The following is a 17560-nucleotide window of genomic DNA, read 5'->3' as shown; positions in this document are numbered from 1 at the left end:
GAAGAAAGGACTGGAACTGAACGTAAAAAAATCAAAAGTGATGAGATGGAGATGGGGAAAAGGCGATAGAAGAAGTGAAGAAATATAATTACCTGGGGTATATGTTGGATAAACAAGGAGGGCAAAAAAGACATGTGAAAGAAAGGATAAGAAAGGCGGCGGTGATGGGAAAGGTATGGGGGTTAGGAAAAAGAAAATTTGGAGAGAATTGGGGGAAGAGAGTTTGGCTCTTTGATAAATTGATTTGGATGGTGATGGCGTATGGGGTGAAAATCTTCGGATGGAGGAAAAAAGAAAAAATGGAAAGGCTGCAGGAAAAATATCTGAAATGAGTATTAGGGAAAAGAAGGAAAACGCCAGGATACATGATTATGGAGGAATTATAAAGAAAAAAATTGAGGACGAGGATGAGGAGAAGGGCCTGAGGATTTAAAAAAAGGCTGAAAGAGAGAAGAGAAAGTACATTAGCGAGAAAATGCTGGGAAAAAATTAAGGATAGAGGGAAAAGAGGGAAAGCGGAGTCAAGGTGGGAGAGAGAAAGGAGAGAGTTTTTTATAGAGAGATAAAATAATGAGGAAAATGGAGAAGAGAGACGATGGAGGGCGAAACAGAATAGATAGAAGAACTGGAAAGAAGGGACAAGGAAGAGTAAAGGAGAGAGAGATGGGAAAAGATAGAAAAATCAAGATACAACGTGTGGTATATAAGAATAAAAGAGCAAGAAACACCGAATTATCTGAAAAGAGAGTGGAATAAGAAGAGATGGAAGAGATTGACGAGATTTAGATTAGGAAAAGAAATGAAGGGGAACATGTATTGAGAGAAAGAGGAGAAAAGGTTATGCAGAATGTGCAGAAGGGAGGCAGAGACATGGGAGCACGTGTGGGAGGAATGCGGAAGATGGGGGGGCAGAAGGTGAATGGAGGGACTGGGCAAAAAAGATGTTAAGTGGAGGGGGGAGGGAGAGAAATGGCTGAGAAAGATACAGAAGTTCAGGGGTGAGAAGAGGATGGAAAGAGAGAGGGAAGAGAAGAAGAGGGAATGGGAGGAGGAAAAGGAAGAAGGGGAGAGGTGTGAGGGTGGAAGGATGGGTGGAAGTAAAGGAAGAACAGTGAGAGGGGAGAGGGGAGATTGAGGAGTGGATTAGAGGGGAAGGGAATTATAATGAAATAAAAGAAAAGGCATAAATGAGAGTGTTTCGGAAGCGAGGGTCCCGGAAAAGAGAGAAAAAAAATAATATAGGGAAGGATAGTAGAAAGCGTTGCGTTATGATGATGAATGCGAGAGAAAGAGGGGGGAGAGAGATGGGTGAGAAATGTGTGTGAAAGTGAGAGGTATGGTATGAGTGAGATGAGATGTAGGAGAAGAGATGTTGAGAGAGGCGGTTGAGTGAGTGAGAGAAGGAGAAGGAAAAAGGCAATGGGGAATTAATAAAGACTACATACATACTACAATCTTTATCTTTTTATTTATTTCTGTACAACGTAGTAAGTGTTAAAAATATTTCAAAACCCAACATTACCATGCAAACAATGTGAATAATAATAGTGATATGTATAATAATCTCATAAAAATTAATAATTTTGAAAAACAAATTTTTTTATTAATGCATCACTAATAAAAGTTTTTATTAATTTTTAAAAGAATTTAATATTCAATTACATTATCTTGCAGACGTCCCCTTTGGGGTGTTATTATCGAACAACCGATACTAAACATCTGTTCTACCGAAGCGTTACTCGGCAATGTCATATTGTGTTTAATAAAGAATTTTTTAATTGTTTTATAATTATTTAACATATTTGTGCTGCTGTTACTCGACTTTAAAAATTGATATAACTCTCCCTGTGAAAATTCAACTTCTTTAGTTAATTTAAAAGTAAAAAAATCTTCATTGTTTTTTTTTTTTTTTTATTTGAAGAATTCTCAACAAATATTTCTAATAAATCCTCTAAATAACTTTTAGCAATTTTTTTCTTTTCTCCGCTTGCCAAATTTAATTTAAACTTTGGATGTAAGCAACTGGCTATGATAAATTCCTCTTTTTCAAGTATGGCTGAAAATCTTAAATTAAATATTTGGAATTAATTAATAAATATATTTGTTATTAAAATTTATTGCATTTTATTTAAACTTTTTATTTAATTTTATTATTGTAATTAAATTAATAAAACAAATTATATATTATATAATACCTTTTACTTAAACCTTGTTGTATAGCTGTAATTAATGCTTGACAATAATTTAATTCACTGAAACTGAGTTTTTTTAATTTATCTACTACAGTTTCCAATACAAGTAATAAATACCCCACATACATGCCATTCTGGCCATGTAATATATCTTGTGCTTGCGCTAAAGGTTTCATTATCGTAAACCAGACAAGGTTTCATATCGTAAACCAGACAAAATAATAAAGTAATATTTATTATTAAACACATATTATATATTACAACTTATACATATATGATATTACATATTATAACTTAAAACTTTTAAAAGCGTACCTGACAATATTCATCTATGAATTCAATTTCTATTTCTGTTAACTTTTGTAAATTACAAAAATCCAGGCATTGATTAATTATTTCAGTTGTTGCACCACGAGGGTGCTGTGGGCTCTGTTCTCCGGACTTAGGTACGGGATAAATAAAAGAGTGGAAGAATAAAAAAGCGTAGTTGAACTCTAATTATTGCACTGTTTTATTCTTCCTGTTACAGCGTCCTTTCTTATGCGATTTCCATGCGATTAGAGAAATAACAGACGGCGTTGGTGCGTATTATGTTATACTTGCGAATGCCCGCGGGCGGCCCGTGGTCGCCCGCTAATATACCCGGCTTTTGCTATGTCAAAATCATAGCACTCAACAATTTGCGAGTGGCAACCGCGATGGTTCGAGAACCGTCGCGTCCCGGTCGGAAACGCCAGGTTACCTTGATCGGCGCGTATTCTGCCAATTTTGCTGTTTTGTTTCGCGCGCGTGTAAAACTTCGTCGTTATTCTCGAGCCTTCTGTTACCAAGGGCTCGGGATATAATACAGGATTACTTTTTATAATTATAAGTAGTTGCACTAAAGCGTCAAAAGTGGAGTTACATCTATTAAAATAAAAAAGAAAAATGTGTAAATATTGTAAATAATTATTATTCTTAAAAAAAAACAATATTTATGTATATGCAGAGTTGAAAATGTAATTAGAATTTTTTTTTTTTTACCTGATAATAACAGGAGATTTTAAATACACGCCGCAGATGTCTTTTATTTTGTTAGCTACTTGTGTAATTTACGTCCGAAACCTGAAATAGGAAATATTCAGGAAAACCGAAAGAATATCGGGTAGGCAGAGTAAATAACAATTTGCTGCCGGTATTAGAAAAAAGGAACCGTATTGTTGCGGTGAGAGCGCACGTGCCAAGGTTTCGAGTTTGGGTCAGCGCATTAGATAGGCGCTGTAATGCCCTTTTGAATTCTGTGCGATCTATGGCCCTTTTTTAATAAAAGAATTGAATCTTATTTATTGGGATAGGGCCGCGCAAACGTCAAGCGAATAACATCCAGAGCTAAGTTTAAGTGAATTAAAACTGTTTTATTGGTTTTCAAATTAGTTACAAATTTTACGGTAATTTAGACGATAAAAAAAATTTATTTAATAAATAAAAATTACAAAACAAATGTTAATTTTATTACTGTCAGTTTATGGAAATGTGGTATGATATTTGTGTATGTTCGTGGGTACTACAATTTTTCGGTAAGAGTAACTTAACATATAATACTTTTGATGCATGTGTGCGTGGTAGTGTGCGTGTGAGTGTCAACAAGGCGGGGCTTCGTGAGAAAAATAAGATGTTCAAGAAAAGAAAGATGGAAAGTGGTTAGACCCGCAAGGACAATTGTTTATCTCTGTTCGGCTGTTACATTGAAAATGATGAGAGCCTGTCTATAGATACTTTCTTTCAGACTTCTTGTATGAAAATGAACATGTTAAGTAAGAACGGTTGCCGAATTTCGGTAGGTCTTACTCCCTGATAATTACACACGAAAAATGATTACCGAGAAAACCGAGATTCGCAATTGCAGCAATACGGTAATAATTTTCGTTGTGTAAGGAATTTGCAACTAATTCACAGAATCGAGAAGTAGATTGATTGTTATCGGTAAGGAAACCCGAAGAAATATCTTTTGGGTGTGGGATAGCAGATTGTTGTTGCATTAGCGAGGTTGAAAAATCTATTTCCGGAAAAAAGTGATAAGCTTCTGGTTTTGAAACAGGATGAAAATTGGAAGAAAATAATTGTGAATCAATATTGTACGATGAGTAATTAATGATCTGTCATTAAGATGAGTAACAAAAAGGAGTGATTCGCAACGTGATGTTGTGTTGAGACAGTAACAAAATTTTGACTTACGCTCTAAAACGTAACCACCGAAATGCAACCGCATTGGCTATCTATTGGAGGAGTTCGGGATTGGCCGATTGAGATATTCTCTCATTTGGCAACGTGTGTTGACGTTTTTTGTATTCGGCAGCTAGTTGCAGGACAGAGTTTTGTCTAGTGTGACCGCGTGCCAATTGCAGTTATTAAACCGCGTGCCAATTGCGTTTTGCAAAATACATATTTTTGCGTGCCAATTCGATTAAAGAGGGGTTTACGAGCCTTGAGCTCGCTAAACTAACGAAAAGAGCTTAAAGAATTAACAAGCTGTGCCTATTGCCAATTTAAGTTTGCATAGTGTCATGGGACTTGCTTTGATGCCAAAGAGTTTTTTTCTGGAAAGAGGTTACAAGTTGCCTTGCCATACGTGTAATGACCTCTCTATAGTATCTTTAAGAGGTAACAATTTACCTTACTCCCTCTGGCGGAAATTATCTGGGTTCGAGCGACTTTGGTTGCAGCTTTCTCTAGGGTGAGTGGTTGGCTATCGATAAACTCGTATGTTCGATTCAAATATTTTGAAGAAGACAATGGCCCACATTCTGAGCTCACTTTTAGAGGCGCTTTTATAAAGGCGCCTCTAAATGTGTGACCAACTTTAGAGGCGCGCTGCTAAAGTCGCCCGTATTCTAAGCACACATTTAGAGGCGCCTTTAAGATAGAGGTACATTTATGTGTACCAGTTAATTATTTTTTCTTTAACGCGATCAAAAAACGCACATATTCTTTAATTAACCAATATTTCTGTTAAATTTTCCGTTTATTATAAAGAGTGACAGCAAAAATTCTTGTTTTTTTCTATTTTTTAAATGATGGGTCGATTTTAATTTCTGTAAAAATGTGAAAAGTGATGAATTATGAGAACATATCACTTTCCCTTCTTTAAAACTTTGAAACCATGCGTATACTCGTCTTAAAATTTTACTGGGATTAATATCTCATTATAGATTAATACTTAGTTACTTTTTATTTCAAAATTATTTTAAATAATGTTTTAAGACGATGATACGATTCTGTAATTAGTTTAAAACCAAATAAAACTGTACTTAAAACAATCTTTAAAATAAGGACGGACTATGAATATTAGCCATATAATATTATGTGGCATAAAAAAAAGTTTTAATGTTAAGTTTAAAAAAATAAGTCACGTTTGCCGTCACTCTTTCGAACGAGTTTATTTTATTCCGAAAATCTCGCGGATCACGATCACGAACTACATTTACTTACCGAACTTTGATCGCATAATTAATTTTATGAATAATATCTACGGTTAACATGTTTAAAGTAATTAAAAAATTTATTTTTAGTCGCTACACGCTGTAACTGGTGCAGTAAGTTAAAATAAAACAAATTATATTTGATTTACTCCAACTTATTGCACTAGTGTGCATCAATTCAGCAGTGCAGCGACTGAGAACAAACTTAAGATGATTGAAATTAATCTTACGACACTCATCATAGGTTGAAGGCACCTTTTATACATACGCGCATTTTTAAAATTGAAATTTTTTTAAATTGTTTCAATACGATTAATTTTACTACATGGAGTTTCGTTTACTCCTAAAAACTTCGCGTATATAGTTTTTTTGAACAAATTTAATTGATTAACGTTGCCATTAATTAGTTAAGTCGCGATATGGGTCCACCTATCAAATCGCATGGGTGCCGTCATATTGGATTTTCGCTAAAAGTGCCGATAAATGTGCTACAGACCACATTTAGCGGCACTTTTAGCGAAAGTCTATAAATGTGCTATAAAAGTGGGTTCAGAATAGCTTTTTCAAGATAAAAGCGCACATTTAGGCTAAAAGTGACTGTCACTTTTAAAGGTGCCTCTAAATGTGAGCTCAGAATACAACCACTTTTATAAAACCACTTTTAGAGGCGCTTTTAACTAAAGGCGCCTCTAAAAGTGAGCTCAGAATGTGGGCCTTTGTACCGTCGTTGATAATTTTTCCACGACTCGTTCGCGAGAAAATCGGGCAAAGTAACAGTGTACTTTGATTTCTTAATTTGGTACACTGAGAAAAAAATTTTTTGAATTTTAGTAAATGTACGTACAATAAATGAATTTATTCAATTCAAATAAATAATGTTTAAAGAATAAAATTTTTTTTCTTTAAATACTAAATTAAAACATTAAAATTAGAAAATTATTTCTTATTAAAAGATTTATTTATTTTTAATTTAATTTTCGTACGTTTCAATTTAATGATTGTTAAAATTTAGTAAAGAAAATTTTTTAATACTAAATTTAAGTTTTTTAATTTTAAAACTAGCATATTAGTAAATATTTGTTTAAATTCACAATGCCAAAGCTATAAAGATAATAAATAGATTACTTATAATAAATAAATAGGTTTTGTAAAATTAAATACTACATTTGAAAAAACGTTTACTTAAACAAAAGAAAAAAAGGTTTATTCTTAATAAACACATTTATAAAATTTTAAAAGAATATTTGTTATTTTCAAACTATTTGTTTTTAAATTCAAAATTTAATTACATATTATTTTTAGAAAATAATATAATTGTATTTAACAAAGACATTCTTTTAAAATAAAAACGTTTGATCTTTCTATTCAAAAAATTGTATTTAGTACATTTGTAGTATATAAGATTTTGCATAAGTTCTTGTATTTAATTTTTGTAATAACCGCGGCACCGATCGCATACGGGTTACCGATAACAGCATTATTGACAGCGTTATCGACAGCGTTCTTGATAATACGTAAGACAGCCACTCGTGGCAGAAAATTTAGTTTCCGATTAGTTTTTGTTTTCAGAGAAGCAACGTTGCGAAACGGGCGCGAACAGGTTCAGTCCCGGTACGGAGATCGTAGCGAGCAGTATAGCGCGAAAAGTATTTGTGAGTCAAAAGGTGCCAATAAAGAGAGACATTATTATTATTACCCGTTAATCACGAGTTTTTCCTAACCCGCGAAACTCTGATTCCACACATTTTTAAAGATATGTTAGTGTAATGTTGCCCTGTTGTGTTATGAACAACAGAGAGTAGAAGTTTTATTTGACATTGCATATTTGTCGAACGCGCTGATGTGCGGCTGGCCTAGCGCGTGTTCACTGGATGGCTTCTTGCAAAAAAGAATTCATATACTACTTTTTAAACAAAAGTGAGAGACTTTTGTTTTGGGACGTTTGAGAAGCTGGGTTTCCGGCAACTCGGTATCATTCCGCTGCGGGACACGTTTGTCACGTTGCAAGAGTTTCTATTGCACCGTTAATTGTTACGACTCAATTATAAAAGTTAAATTGCAAGAGCTATGGATATTACAAGTGTCTTAAACGAATTGAGTATAAATACTTATGCCGCTGTTTTCGAAAGTGAGTACAAAATTAATATTTTAATACATATTATTATTTTGTTTTTAAGCAAATACAGTTTCTTAATTCTAAAGTTTAATTACAAAATTGATATAAATATTTTTTTATGTATACATTTAAATTTAAGAAAAAAGAATAACATTGGAGATATTAAAAGAGTTAGATAAAAAATTAATAGCCGAACTGATTCCCGAAGTGGGTCTACGTGTAATATTTTTTTCATATTGGAGAAAAATTATTTTAGAAAAAAAAAAATAAGTATAAGCTCAGATGCAGGAAGCAATGTAACATTTTAATTTATAGTTATTTTTTATACTTTTATTATAAAATTAAAATACGACTTGCAAATAATCATTTTAATACTAATTCTATATATTTTTCAGAGCACACTAGAATATAATAATAATCATAAAATAAGTGATCGAAGTGCAGTTACTTCTTCTATAACTTCTTCTACTTCTTCTACTTGTCATACGTTTCAATTGGAAACAATTCTCACCATTGATACTTTATTACAGCAGTCAAAAACTGGCAGGATAATTTTATGCAGTTCTAAGACAAAACAATTAACTAATTCAATGAGAAATAAATTATGCACTATAATTATTACATATATGGAAGACCATAATATTGTGTATGTTTTAATAATAATAACAACTATAAATATATTTTTTAATAACTTATTTTAATAATTACATGTATATAAGAAGTTACCAATTTTTACAGTATGACAAATGAGATAGCTAGAACTTTGGCAGAACGAATTGTAAACTTTTTTTCTTCTGAAGCTGAAGGCACTTATTTTATAGACGCAAAAAGAAAAATTGATACTTTAAATAAAAAATCAATACCTGCAAAAAGTAAACTATTGTCTTGTTGGCGCAACAGAAAATACGCTTTATCAAAATTAAAAGACAAATTAATACCCGAAATTGAAAAGGACTCATCTGAATTTTTAAACAATGATTGTAAGTCATTAAATAAAGAAATAGATATAAATGAATATTTTTATATTTTTCAATTATTATTGTGTTTTTAGTGAACACTGAAGAAATCCAAAAAGCTGTGAACTGGTTGAAAGTTAACCAAGCACCTTGGGAAATAATATTAGAAAAATGGAATTTAACTTCTGAATATCGATTAAAAATTTTAATGAATTTATTGGACAAAAAATTAAATAACATATTTGAAGAATGGCCTCTATTAAAACATCCATACGGCTACAAACTTATAAAATATAATTTCGACCAAATAAAATTAACAAATTTTTGTTTGACGCAAGAAAAATGGAATGCATTTTTTTTTACAATTCAACAAAATACACAAATTACGAGTAAAAATGATGACATCAGAATTATTGGAAACATTAAATGAGTGTATCTCTAATGGTAATTTATTATATTATAATATTATAATATTCAATTATAATATTATTTCATAAAATGTAATTGCAACAAATGTGCTTTAATATAATTAATTAATTTTTTTATAGATTGTAAACTGGTAATTACAATTCAACTTTTATCTTATTTAATACCTTCAAAGCAAAAAATTAAACAGAAAAGTATTATGGCAAAAAATCATTGTCATAAAGCATCCATTGCTTTATCAAAAAATTGCATGATAAAGTGTGTGCCTGTAAGTATACATATATTAATATAAAAAATTCTTTTTATTTAATTACTTATAAATGTTTTAATAAAATTAAAATGTTATTATATTGTGTTTTTTAAGGATACTTCGCGCGCGTTTAAAAATGAAAGAACAAAAAAACGTAAAGTTGAACGGACACTTTAATCACAGTTTATGTACACTATTTACAGTCAAATCACGCAGTTTCGCCAGCGCGGCAAAACCTTCGCTCGCAACTTCACGGTCTCACGATACGCTCGCACGACACCGGTAATTCTCGCGTTTTTCCTTTCCCGAATTCGGAGCTCCCGCAAAAACCGATACGCTCGCTTCGACGTCTTTTCGTTAGCTACCGTTCCCGGGCATGCCTTCTTCGAAACCGCTCGCGAATTCGCGGTAATGCCCAAAAAAGGCAATAGCGATCGCTCGGCCTTGGCATTGGCTGAACGATCGCGCGATCGTGATCCAGCACAATACACCGCTGGATCATAACACGGCGCACCGCTCGATACACCGTGGCACGCGCCCGGGGCCTGACAGCGGGTCGCGATCAGCTGCTCGGCGCTAAAAATAACGATCGAGAGCCGGCCCGTCAAACTCTCTGTACGCGATGCCACACGCAACAGCAGAATATCCGACATATTGCTTATTACATTTAATGTATATTTATTACAGACTTCTGGTGATATTACAAAGATTCGACAAGAAGCCAGCGATAAAGCAAGAGAAATGCAAATATCTGTACAATTTTATATAATAATTGTGGGAACAATCAGAAATGTGTCCAATTCATGTGTCACAATTGATGACGTCTTATACTCGACAGAATCTGTGTTAAAAGCCTTAGATGTTTGCTTCAAAGCGTTTCACGTATTAAAAATAAGCTATCCAGACGCTAGTAATCACTTGTGGACTTTTATACAAAAAAGATTATACAAATTTTGTATACAGTGGGACACATCGTTTTCTAATACGACACATGTGCTGAAACAGCTTACAACTAACCCATAAAAACTCAAATTAATTGGACAGTTAATTAACACTTGAGTTACCGTTTTTTAATTATATTTTATTTTTATTTTTAAGTAGATTATATTTTTTATTTAAAATGTTTAATTGTATGTTCTGTAATAATGTTTTTTTCTGAGTTAAAATATCTGAAATCTCATGTTAAACTTAAACATTTCGATAACTTATACAGGGTGTTTGAAATAAGGTTTCCTTCCCGATAACTGTAGATAGATATCGGGAATACAAATCGAAAAGTCAGATATCATTTAGTAAAATTCGTAACCGTTACCGAGTAAGAAATTACTGAATTTTAACGAATTAGCGCGGAGCACATAATAAGTCGGGCGCGGCAGGTGAGAGCGGGTGGGCCTTAGGGAGAGAACGGGGGTGAAACGCCGCGCGTCAATTGTGGGGTGGAGGTGGGAGGAGTCAACGCGTGGTGTGATAGACAATTGTCGCGCGGCGTTTCACCCCGTTCTCTCCTAAGGCCCACCCGCTCACCTGCCGCGCCCGACTTATTATGTGCTCCGCGCTAATTCGTCAAAATTCAGTAATTTCTTACTCGGTAACGGTTACGAATTTTACTAAATGATATCTGATTTTTCGATTTGTATTCCCGATATCTATCTACAGTTACCGGGAAGGAAACCTTATTTCAAACACCCTGTATAAAGAAACTAAATGTAACTTTTTCAGGTGCACAAAATCATATAGCAATGTATATTCATTATTTAGACATATATGTACAGCCCATGATATTAACAATAAGTTAGATAATGGATGCCAAACATATATAAAATCCGAATCGTTAAATAAATCGATAATTACTACAAATTCTACAAATGTGAAGTTAATTCACAAGAAAAACTTAATAATCTTTAGTTCTTTAAGTTTAGAACCTAATATATTAAATAAAACAGAAGAGTACTGTAGAGTTGGATGAATAAAATAAAGAATATGGAAGATTTAACTGTTAGTAAAAGTATATAATTAATATAAAAGATACATTTGGTCTTTACTGTTTGGCTGCTCGAATGCATCTAAAGCGCTCCGGTTTATTTCGTGGCCCGTTGGCCCTCTCATTCCTTTGTCTTACAATCTATGCATACTATTCCTATCAAGCACGTACTAATGAATCATTTGTACGTATATCTTTTATCCTCACAGTTCATTATACTCTTATTGACTCCGGAGCACGTTCTATTTATTTAATATCATATTTCTATTTAGCACACTCATTTAGTCTCATATTTTAATATAAAGTTATTTCTCAACACCCCTTCTTAACTTTATACTAAAATGTTACATACAAAGCCTTAATGAATTTCTATGTTTTATAAAAGTATTTTTACTAACACTTTTCGTTAGTAGATCCGCAATATTGTTTTCTGAATTTATTTTTACAATTTCAATAATTTCCTTTTCGATATTTTCGTGAACATAATGATATTGAACTTCTATATGTTTGGAGTTTTTAGTCATATTTCCATATTTTGCTATAGCTATCGTACTTATGTTGTCTTCATAAATTGTAATAGGCTTATTTATTTGGACATTTAAAGTTTCATTCAACATATTCTTTAAAAATAATAATTCGGTTACTACCTCAGATAAAGCCACATATTCTGCAAAAGTTGATGACTTGGTTACTGTTTTTTGTTTTCTTGCTTTCCAATATATTACATTGTTAAATAAGCGAATTACATAACCAGTTGTAGATTTTCTATCTGTGGAATCTCCTGCCCAGTCGGCGTCCACCATACAATCTAAAATTACTTTATTATTAGATTTTTTATATGTTAATTTTAAATCTTTTGTTTTATATAGATATTTTAAAATTCTTAACGCATACTTAAAATGTGTGGCATTATAACAACTCTGGAATCTGCTAAGGTAGTTTACACTGTATGCGATATCAGGCCGCGTGCCTATACTTATATACAGAAGTTCTCCTATTATATTTCGATATTTTATTTCACTTTGAATTTGAGTTGAAGGTTCCAAATTTAGATTTGTTTCCATGGGGGTATCATAAAGTTTTGCATTCTGTAGATTATATTTTTCAGCCAGTGATTCTATATATTTTGTTTGTGATAATGTCATGAGTTGTTTCTTCTTATCAAACACTATATTTATACCCAGATAATTTTCTATTTTACCCATGTCTTTCATTCTGAATCTATTAGCTAGATTTCTTTTAATTTGATCTATTAGCATTTTATTTTTGCCACAAATTAATAGATCATCAACAAATATTAAAATATAAATTTGATCTTTTCCTTCATTATAATAATACATACAATAATCGTAGTTGCTTCTTTTGAAATTCAAAGTCAATAAAAAATCGTTAAAACACTCATACCAAGCTCGGGGGCTTTCTCTCAAACCATATAAAGATTTATACAATTTATATACTCTATTCGTATTATCCGTATATCCTTCAGGTTGGTTTACATAAACTTCTGAAATTATCTTACCATTTAGAAAAGCTGTTTCAACATCCATTTGTTCTATATATAATTGTTTTTGGCAGCAGATGGAAAGTAACATTTTTAACGTCTGTGTTTTAGCTACAGGTGAATAAATATCTTCAAGTACCTCCCTTTGTTGAAATCCCCGAACTACTAATCGTGCTTTAAATTTATTATTTTCTTTTCGTGTATATATCCATTTTACATCTAAAACCTTTTGTTGTTTTGGTCTCTCAGTCAACTTCCAGGTTTCGTTTTTATTTAAACATTCTAATTCATGCTCCATTGCTTTTTTTCATTTGCTGCTGTCCTTATCATTTATCGCCTCTGAATAATTTGTCGGACTGTTCGCATTTATAAAATTAATATATACTAAATTATTATATGTTTCACTTACTCCGTATCTCTCGGGTTGTTTCTTAGTTCTATTTGATCGTCTTATTAAAGGAGATAAATCACACGAACTATCAATACTTTTAAATGATTCGTCTAGACTTTTATCACTTTTATTTGGACTTTCTAACTCTATATCCTCTATAGATTCGCTAAGATCTATTAAATTTTCCGAGTTATCTTCAGCTTTATTATTTTCTGTATCATTTACTTGTCCTTTTAAATCAATACATTTTACGCCCTCATCTATGATATCTATATGTCGTGTAACAATTACTTTATTATTTATTAATACTCGATATCCTACATCTGAGTATCCTACTAAAATTCCCGGATCTGCTTTTTTATCCCATTTAGAAGTACGTTTCTGTTCTGGAATTCTAACAAATACTTTACTTCCGAATGGTCTTAAGTATTTTGCGCTAGGTCTTTTTCCAAAAAATATCTCATAGGGTGTTTTACATTCTATTGTATTAGCTAATGTTCTATTCTTCAAATATGTTGCTGTGCACAATGCTTCCGGCCAATATTTCGTATTTAATTCTGCTTCAGCTAATAAACAACGACTCATATCCATAATGGTTCTATTAAATCTTTCAGCTGTTCCATTTAACTCGTGTGTATAAGACGGACAAAGATTCATCATAATCCCTTTTGATCTGCATAATTTATAAATTTCTTGATTTAGGTATTCTTTTCCATTATCGCATCTAAGTGTTTTAATCCTTTTTCCGGTTTTATTTTCTACCATATTAATATATTCTTCAAAACAATGATTAACTTCAGATTTTGATTTTACAATATATGTTTTCGCTAGTTTACTATAGTCATCAATGAAGCTTACAAAATATTTTTCTCCATTATATCCTTGAATCCGATGGGGCCCATTTACATCTGAATGTATTATTTCTAAAATTTCTGTGGCTCTAGTGCGATTATTATCAAACGGAAGATTGTGCATTTTATTTTCTATACAAATTCTACATTTCATATATTCTGTTTCTAGATTTTCAGGGAAATCATTTAGTAATTTATTTTTACTTAAAATATTCAAATATTTGAAATTTATGTGGCCAAGAATTTTATGCCATTTTTCTTTTACTGTCATTTTACTTGAACTTGGGGTTAAATTTATTTGTGAAGTAGTGTTTGCTAAAGTACTGGGTAAATAATAAAGATTTTCTTGTTTATAGGCCACTGCAATTAATTCATTAGTGTATTTGTAAATTTTCAATGTATCCTGTTGAGCTATAATTGTATTTTTTTCTGTTATACGGGCAAAACTTATCAGATTTACATTTAAGTCTTTAACAAAGAGAACATCCGTTAATCTAATATGTACTATTCTGTCATATACTTTTACGTTTATGTCTACCAGTCCTATCTTTGAAGCATTTAATGATCTACCGTCGCCTAGCATGACATCCACGGGATTGCTGATTTCCTGGCTTTCACTAAAATAATTTTCATCGTTAATAATATGCCCGGTGCATCCTGAGTCTATTATCCAAACTATCTCAGTATTGTCCCTAACCTCGGGTATGTTGTCGTTAATACTCATCATGAAGCTGGCATAGCCTCCGCTTTGAAGAGCTTCTATAGTTTTTCTTGATGTAGACGGACGTTCTTGAATTTCTCGATGGTTTCCTCCATTACCATTGTCATGGGCGGTGTAGTTAGATGTTCTTCCTCCTCGATAGTTTCTTCCCTGTCCGCGCCAATATCTTCCTCGTCCTCTTCGGAAAGCACCTCGATGTTGTTGTCCAAAGCCTCTGTTTCCGATCCATTCAGCATTTTCTCCTTGAATCCCTTCCTTGTTGAAATTACAATTTTTAATAAAATGTCCCACTTTGCCACAGCGGAAACATTGTCTTCCTCTGTCCGTATTTGTAGTGAAGGCACTTGATTTTATTTTTCCTCGATTTTCTTCTTTTCCTTTTATATCAATCATGGCTATTTTTCCTTTTAGATATTCAACTGTTTGTTTGATTCAACATTTTGTTTGAAAAATTTAATTCTAAAGTACGTAATGTTACGTTATCTTTAATTACCAAATTATATTCTTTTGAAAATTTGAATGAGAAAAACGTTCATAAAATAATTAATAAATTTTTTTTAATGTTTTGTCTAAATGTTTTAACATTCTAGAAAAAAAATATGGTAAAGCGCATGATATAAGTAATTATTTAAAAATAATAACATTAAATTTAAATAAAACTGAGCATAATACTTTAAAATATTTAACTAATATTCAATGTTTAATAAAACCGTCAATAATAACAATTCATACTTTTTTAGCTCCAAAAAAGAAAAAATTAAAAAAACAGTTGGTTTTACATTATAATAAAATTGCTCTAAATCCTATAAAAATTGTTCTAAACAAGTTTTTGGAATTACCTAATGTTTTTAATAGTATTGTAGAATATATTTTATAGATAGAATAATGTTTTATTCTCTTTTCGAGGTACATTCGGACTTTCGTCTCCTTACAATCTTTAAATCTCTACTAACTTAATCATACTAATAACATTTCTCTATAAACATCTTTTTTACATATAACATCTCTTCCTTACATTTTAACTACCACCAACTCTTTTTACTTTACATATCCTTTTTCTCTTCCTTCCTTCTCTACCTTCCCCTCACTACTGACTACCTTTATCACCACTATTTCCTTCTATTGATTTACGCTTCTTATCCATTCCATCTATTACATCTTCGCCTTATACCATTTTCTTATTTCTATTTTTTTTCTTCTTCTCGTCTTTTTCTTCTACCAACTTTACACTCTTCTGTCTTCTTTTACAATCTTCTCTTACTTCTTTTACCCTGCAAATACAATAAAAAAAACAACAAAAACCACGGCTTATCTCCTAAACGCTTTCTTATTTCTACCTTATTCTTTCTTATGAATCTTCCATCTTCTATTAATTCCTCTTCTTTCTTGTCCTTCCCTGCAATAACTTACTTCCTACTTTTCGCTTTTTTTACTTTCTCTAAACACCGCTCAGCATACGAGAGAGAGAGAGAGAGAGAGAGAGATACCCATACGTTTTTACACTCACACCGCCAAAAATCATTCTCTTACTTTACTTCTCATTCATTCTCGTGGACTCCCGCTTCCGACGCTTTTAAATCTTCATAATCTACCTCATTCATTCTTCCATTCTCTCCTATTCTTTCCCTTACCCTTTCCAGTATTCTCAACCACTCCTCCCCATTTCCCTCCCCACCCAATACATCTCCAACTGCCTCCTCCCAACTTCTCCTGTCCCCCCAGTTTACACACTCCTCCCAAACATGTTTCCACGTTTCCTCCTTATCCAAACACATCCTACACTTTATTTATCTATTCCCTCCCAGTATCTATTTCCCCTCATATCATCCCCCACTCTAAACCTCGCCACCCTTTGCCATTTCTCCTCCTTCCATCCCTTCTTTAAATATTCTGGTACTCCTTCCTCTTTTATTTTTCCATAATACTTATTAAATTTCCCCATTCTTATTTTTTCCCATCTCTCCTTTCTTTGCAATTCTTTATCTTTCACCACTATCTCCTTACCTCTCAGTCCCTCTTCTTCTCTTCTTTCTTCTATCCTCTTCAGCGTCCACCCTAATCTTTCAAAAAAATCCTCCCTTTCTTTTTCCCATTTCCCACTCGTTTTTCCTTCCCTCGCTCTCTCCTTCATTTCTTCCCAACATCCTCTTGCAAAAACCCCCCCTCTTCCTTCTTCCAATCTTTTCTCCTACTTCCAAGCCTTCATTCTCGCTTTTCCAGACATCTTTTCTCTCTGGAATTCCTCTCTTATTATATACGACGGCACACTTCTACTTACTTCCATAATTCATCTCAAATACCTCTCATAAATCATTTCAATCTCTTCCCTTTCCTTCCACCCCCATATCTCCACCCCATAGCTCATTACTGTCCATACAAGCCTATCAAACAGTCATAATCTTCTGCCCTAATCTTTTTCAAATTTTTTTTTGCCAATATTCCATATTTATCCCATCACCCTTGCTGCTCTCTTTACTCTTTCCTTCACGTGCTCTTTCTGATCTCCATTCCTTGTCATCACATATCCCAAATAATTAAATCTTTTAACCTCCTCTATTTCTTTACCCTTCCATACCCACTTTACCCTTTTCCATCTCCCTCCCCCTTTTTGGCATCTCATCACCTTTGTCTTGTCCACATTTACCTCTAGTCCCTTTTTTTCCACATATTCCTCTAGTGTCTTCAGCATTCCTTTCATTCCTGCTTCCGTTTCTGCA

General features: G+C 32.7%; 1 pseudogene; it reads right to left on the bottom strand.

The window, feature by feature from the left end:
- Window positions 1–1614: 1614 nt before the first annotated feature.
- LOC139112074 (uncharacterized) lies at window positions 1615–3283 on the bottom strand (annotated as a pseudogene).
- Window positions 3284–17560: the final 14277 nt, after the last annotated feature.

The sequence above is a fragment of the Cardiocondyla obscurior genome, linkage group LG26 (genome assembly GCF_019399895.1).
Source record: "Cardiocondyla obscurior isolate alpha-2009 linkage group LG26, Cobs3.1, whole genome shotgun sequence".
Taxonomy (NCBI): Eukaryota; Metazoa; Arthropoda; class Insecta; order Hymenoptera; family Formicidae; genus Cardiocondyla; species Cardiocondyla obscurior.
The sequence above is the reverse complement of the archived record's forward strand: the minus strand, read 5'-3'. Positions and strand labels throughout refer to the sequence as shown.